A 7,228-nucleotide genomic window follows, 5' to 3' on the forward strand; every position below is an offset into this window, starting at 1 on the left:
CTTCTACTATCAAGACTGATGACCAGAGGCATGAGAGGCTGTCCATAGTTGCTGCCCTACCTTCCATCGGACTGACAACACAAATCCCCATGCCACCCACTGCATGACTAGAGACCCTTGTTTCTTCACCACAACCACCTGCCAACTTGTAGTTTGTAGACACAGCACCCACCGTGAGATCACTGACACTGCTCCCTGTACCCAAGCCTCAGGAACCAGCAAGAGAAACAAGGGAGTACACCCCCCACGCCATCCCCCCAAAAAAAACAGAATTATTTTTCAAAGCTATGTAGTTGGTTTGTTTTGTTTTTTTTTACAAAATAACCTCATCACCTTCAAGATACTCTACATTATACTTAACACATTTCTCAAATCTGTGATTCCATTCTTGGAAACATTGTTCAAACTCATCTGTTTGGATGACTGACAGCCGGATGACTGACAGCCCCTCCCTCATTTTCTTCTTCTCCTCTTCTCTCTTTTTTTAATCATTTTATTAGGGGCTCATACAACGCTTATCACAATCCATCCATCCATCCATTGTGTCAAGCACGTTTGTACATTTGTTGCCATCATCATTCTCAAAATATTTTCTTTCTACTTGAGTCCTTGGTATTGGCTCCTCATTTTCCACTCCCTACCCCACCCTACCTCATGAATCCTTGATAATTTATAATTATTATTTTTTCATGTCTTACACTGTCTCATGTCTCCCTTCACCCACTTTTCTGTTGTTTATTCCCCAGGGAGGGGATTATATGTAGATCATTGTGATCGGTTCCCACTTTCCCCCCACCTCATCCTTACCCTCTTGGTAACTGGTAACACTACTCTCATTATTGGTCCCGAGGGGTATATCTGTCCTGGATTCCCTGTGTTTCCAGCTCTTATCTGTACCAGTGTACATCCTCTGGTCTAGCCAGATTTGTAAGGTAGAATTGGGATCTTGATGGGTGGTGGGGGGGGGGCAGTGGGTGGAGGGGAAGCATTAAAGAACTACATGAAAGGTGTATGTTTCATCATCGCTACACTGCACCCTGACTGGCTCATTTCCTCCCCGTGACCCTTCTATAAGGGGATGCCATGTTGCCTAAAGATGGGCTTTGAGTCTCCACTCCGCCGCCCCCTCATTCACAATGATATGATTTTTTTAAATTTGATGCCTGATATCTGATCTTATCAACACCTCATGATCACACAGGCTGGTTTTCTTCTTCCGTGTGGGCTCTTTTGCTTCTCACCTAGATGGCCGCTTGTTTATCTTCAAGTCTTTAAGACCCCAGATGTTATATTTTTTTGATAGCTGGCTTTCTTCACCACATTTGCTTATGCACCTGCTTTGTCTTCGGTGATCATGTCGGGAAGGTGAGCATCATGGAATGCCAGTTTAAGAGACCAAAGTGTTCTTGCATTGAGGGAGTACTTGAGTGGAGGCCCAATGTCCATCTTGGACCTTAATACTAAACCTATAGATATATGCACATAGATCTATTTCCCCATTGTCATATATAAATATATTTACATATGTACTTGCCTGTATTTAGACCTCTATGATTGCCCTTTCCCTCCTAGTTCTTTCCTCTGTTTCCTTTGACTTTCCTCTTGTCCCACTATCATGTTCAGCCTTCATCTGTGTTTCAGTATTTCCTCTCCGTTACATTGCCCTTGATCACACCTCACCAGCTCTCCTACACCCTGCTTGCCATTGATTTTGAATCACTTGATGTTCCCTTCCCTGGGCTTGTTAACACCCACTTCTTTTTCCCTTCCTCCCCCTCTCCCTTGTTGCCCCAGAACCATAGTCCGTTGTTTTCTCCTCCAGATTGTTTATCCTGCCTATCTCATCTAGATAGACTTGCAGAGATAATAGTATGCACACAAAAAAACAAGATAGAGCAAAACAAAGCAACAAAAGAAAAGAAAACAACAACAAAAAAACCCAACAACAACAACAAAGAAATGCCTGTAAATAGTTCAAGGTCTGTTTGTTGACCTTTAGGAGTGTTTTCAAGTTGAGTCTGATGGGGTGCCATGCCCTGGCTCCAAAATCTATTTTTTGGTTTTCCCTGGGGACTTCCTTGCTCTGTTCCCCTTGTTGTGCTGTAGCACACCCTTAGTGTTTCACCTAAGTGTGGTGGCATCAGATCAGGTGCAATTTCCACACTGTGTCTCCAGTGTTGTCCCCCATAGCACTATGGGCCAGTGAGGGACATCATGTCTCATAGTGGGGCCTGCCCCTATGGTCCTCTCTGTGCTTTGGCTGCTCTAAGCAAGAGTGGAGACCCTGTCCAGCACTGAGATGCTTACACATTCACTGACTCAGCTTTCCTCCTGCAGTCAGCATCATTGTGTCTGTTTTGTGAGATAGAGGAGGACTTTGTGGACTGGTGTTGGACATATGGGTTAATGGGTTAATGTGGGCTTGGGCAGCACTGGGTTGGGATGTTTTCTTGATGCACACTTAACCTTTACATAAAACTCTCTCTTACACATGAGTTTCTGTGGATTTGTTTCTCTAAAGAACCCAGACTATGAGCTGATTCCGGGAACCCAAGAGGAAAGTGAATTTTGGGAACAATAAGGGCAACAAATGTATAGCTGTGCTTTACACAATTGATCTATGTATTGTGATGAATTGTCTGAGCCTAAATAAATTGATTAAAAAAAAACCCCAGACTAATACAACTGCTTTCACACACACACACAAAAAATTCACTGTGACCAGAGAGAACCTTCCCAGGCAACGCCACTGGGTGCACTGTTGGAGCAAGTTGCTCGATGCTTGTCTAGTGGGAAAAATGCAAACTAGGAAAGCTCTGCTCTGCCAAGCATGACTCCAGTTTGGGGAGTACCCTCTCATACATCACTTCATTAGCAATGCCAGAGACATCCTGACAGAAGCCATCTTTGATCTCTCTCAAATGATAAGCAGTAGATACTAATGCCCTCATCCACTGTCCCTCTGAATTCAGTATCAGAGTATCAATGTCCCATACCCAAGTAGATCATGCAAGTAATCTGTACTTACACTGAAACTCCTTGATACTCTGATAGCTACTGAGATGTCGATTTGTTCACGCACAATTGGCCTAACCCATCTTTTAGGTATCATTCCAGTAGATAGGGAAGTCATGTCTCCTAACTTCAGGAGCTTGCATTAGCTTTCTAGCACTAACCTAGAAGAACTCATGATCCTACAAGGGTTGTGAACATTCCCTAACCACTCAACATTTGTTAACCCAGTAACAGAGAAAGAACCTTGAGTTAGTTAATTGTGCCAGCCTGGCCGATAATCACATGTGGGTCTGGTTGAAAGGCGGAGGGATAAATGGGTGGTGAAGCCTCGCCTTTCTAGTTCTCGGGTATCTTGTTTTGTGATGGTTGCATCGGGTGCAGCTGCCTTAGCAGTTCCTTGCTTCAGCTTGCAAGATGGATTTCCTACAAGACATCCCCAAGGAGAAGCCGCATGGATCTATCCCGATGCAGCCCTGGGTGCTGGAGCAGCCGTGTGGAGACCCCTGCCAGTGCTGAGATGCTTACACGTTCATTGACTCAGCTTTCCTCCTGCAGTCGGCATTATTGCCTCTGTTTTGTGAGGTGAAGGACTTTGTGGACTGGTGTTGGGTATGGGTTAATGTTGGACTTGTGGGCTTGGGCAGCATTGGGTTGGGATGTTTTCGTGATGCACATTTTCTTTACATAAAACTCTCTCTTATATGTGAGTCTCCGTGGATTTGTTTCTCCAAAGTACCTAGACTAATACAAACCTGTTCTCCCACCTACACTCAACCCAGTAAGGGAAGACAGGAGCCTAACTATAGAGTACTCACACATGGGTGTGACCTTGCATATCCACCAGTGAGAGGGAATTACACTCCGCCAACAGACACCAAAGTCACACATAGACCAGAACAACAAAAACGACAATTAAAATAATACAAAGGAGGAAGACATTGTGAAAAGAAAGAACACAACACCAATATATAAAAATGAAACAGCAACTATAACACAAAACAAGCATACATGAAATCAGTTAAGAAAGGTATACATAAATAAATAAATTCCTTCATTCCTTTGAGACAATGCGCAATAACAAATCACATGAGAGAGCAGGGTAAGCGATGTTAAAATGAGTGAGAAAAATAAAGGAGCAGAAGCCCTTGGTGAGGAGGAATGTGTTCATGTTAGTAGGTGGTGCTTTTGCTAATGGTGTGCTGCTGAGGTGGTTTCGACTCACATTGACCTAAGAGCAAAGCACGAGACCCTGTCAATTCCTTCAACATTCCCAAAGGTATTGCTCTGTTTGAGTCTTTTGATGCAGCTACTGTGCAATTACACCTCTTGAGAGTATGCTTTTTTGAGGATCTTCTACTTTACTAAGCATGATGCCTTCCTTCAAGAACTGGTACAACCTTAAAACATACCCCAATTATAGGAGACAAAGAAGTCGCATCATCTTCCCTTTTTAGGAGTATTCTGCCTATACTTCTTCCAAGACATATATGATCCCTATTCTGACAGCCAATAGTATATACAACATCCTTCACCAATAATTTAATTAAAATGCATCGATATTTCTTCAGCCTTCCTTTATCATTTTCCAGCATGCTTATTAAGTGATTAAAAATACCATGGCTTGAACTAGACTGACATATTTGCTTTGTAACAATTTAAAGAGGTCTTTTGCAATATATTTACCCAACCTATCTGATTTCTTGACTGTAGCTTTCCATTACTTGTGATGCTTCACTTGCTGCAAAGGTTCTATTTTTACATGAGGTTGGAAGTGAATCCTCAAGGATCGGGCTCTGTGTGTACAGCCTCCCTGTGACTGGAGGTGTGCGCACTACACCTCCTTACACAAGCAGAAAGCTCAGTGCTGCTTGGATAAGCAAGGACTCCTTCTAGAACCAGTTGGCCTGTTCCTACCTGCCCCACGAGCCCATACGAACTCCTGCCAGGAAGAAGTACCCTATGACCCAGTATGAATGTCTCCTGAATCTGACACGCTGATGCTACACAACTTCTAGGCAGGTAGACTTTTCCCAAGATGCGGAATCCTGCCCCCTCACCCCACAAGACCTCTTTGACTAGCATCAGGTGCATGCTGTAATCTATCTGACATCAGAGGCCCACCTATCTCCCAGCAATGGTGGGTTCAATTTCCTGACCCTGTGCATAGCAGCCCAATATGTTACCCACTTCATCATCAGGGCTCCTCATAAAATTTAGTGAATGGTACGACAGTAATGAAGGAAGTAATGAGAAAACCGCCAAACAAAATTAATTCAGTACAGAAAATTATGTATAACATGAAAACCAGCAGCACCGCAAACCACATGCAGAAAATGGCAGCAATAAATTCATACCCGATGATAACCTCATGGAGTGTAGACAGAGTAAATGTTATGTCCAAGAGGCAGAGAGTAGCAGCAGAATGGATGATAAGAGTGACACGTCAATATGCTATGTAACAATCATACACATTAGACACAAAGACAAAAATAGCCTAAACATCAAAAGATGTAAACATATACACATATAAGAGCAATTACCAAGAAGTAGGATAGTTTTATGTCCTGCTTATAATAATTTCTGATAAAATGTATCTTAAGGCAAAAGCCAGCATAAGAAATAATAAAGGACATTATATAATGATTAAAGGACCTATTGAATAAGAGGACATAGTCAGATGTGCCCAATGAAAGTTGCAAAATACATACAGCAAACTTTCACAGGGCTAAAGAAAGAAACCAACAACCACATAAGAGTAGGAGATTTTCACATGCCCTTCCTGTTGAAGGACAGAATAACCAGAAAGAAAAATTTTAAAAAACACAGATGAACTAAACAACACAATAAACCAACTTGAGCTCATGGACAGATACAGAACAAACTCATAACAAAAGAGCAGATGGATTAGGTCATTAACTATAACAACAACAAACTCCCAATAAAATAAAGTCTGGCTTCTCTGGAGAGTTCTACCAAACATTTAGAGCTGACACTCATTGTATTCAAAACATCCCATAGTATGGAGAAGGGAGGTGCACCTCTGCATTCATTTTTAAAGAGAGACCAGAACTCTGAGGTCAACATCTGGCAAAGGCTCCACTGGAAAAGGACATTTTGGAGATGTCCAGTGAGATGGAAAACTAGGCAGCTGTGCTACACAAATGCTCTACAACAAAGAAGCGAGACACCCAGTGAAATGTATACACATGATAATCTTGGAACCCTTAAGAAGAAAAAAGGAATGGAGAAGTGAACCCTTTACCAACTAAGGGAAGTTGCAGAAAAGCAGTGAGAGTGGAGAAAGGGGATTGTTGGCTAGCCTGATGTGGCAAGGCCGCTGTGACCTTTTGCAAGCAAAATTTTTGTTCGTGATGAGGGCGTGGGCTCCTTCCTGGTCTATTCTACCAAGCATGATGCCCTTTTCCAGGAGGACTTGAAGCACTTGCTGATGATGATCAAAGATTGTAATCTTCAGCATGGATTACATACACCTCAATATAAAGAAAGCTATAATCGTCACAATTGAACCAATAGATAACATCAAGATAAACTGATAAAATGTTGAAATTGTCAAGAATTTCATCTCGCTTGAATACACAATCAATGCTCATGGAAGCACCTGTCAAGAGATCAAATGGTGCCTTACATTGAGTAAAATTGCTGCACAAGACCTCTTTAAAATATTGAAAAGCAAGGATGTTACTGTGAGGACTAAGATGTGCCTAATGTAAGCCATGGTGTTTTTAATTGCATGTAAAACTTGGACATTGAACAAGGAAGAATGAAGAAGAATTGCTGGATTTGAAATGCAGTGCTGGTAAAGAATTTTGAATGTACTATGGATTGCCAAAAGAATCAACAACTCTGATTTGTAAGGTAGAGCTGGTCAGGATAGTGGGGGGAAGGAAGCAATAAATAACTAGAAAAAGTTGTGTGTCTCATCAGTACTATACTGCAGCCTGACTGGCTCATCTCTTCCTTGTGACCTTTTTGTGAAGGGATGCCCACTTGTCTACAGTTGGGCTTTGGGTCTCCACTCGATACCCACCTTCATTCACATTGGGTATGATTTTACTCTGGGTCTTAGATGCCTGATACCTGATTCCATCAACATCTTGTGACCACACAGGCTGGTGTGCTTCTTCCATGTGGGCTTTGTTGTTTCTCAGCTAGATGGCCACTTGTTTATCTTCAAGCCTTTAAGACCCCAGAT

The sequence above is a fragment of the Echinops telfairi genome, unplaced genomic scaffold, assembly GCF_000313985.2.
Source record: "Echinops telfairi isolate 266 unplaced genomic scaffold, ASM31398v2 ScPeMD7_15;HRSCAF=58, whole genome shotgun sequence".
NCBI classification, from domain to species: domain Eukaryota; kingdom Metazoa; phylum Chordata; class Mammalia; order Afrosoricida; family Tenrecidae; genus Echinops; species Echinops telfairi.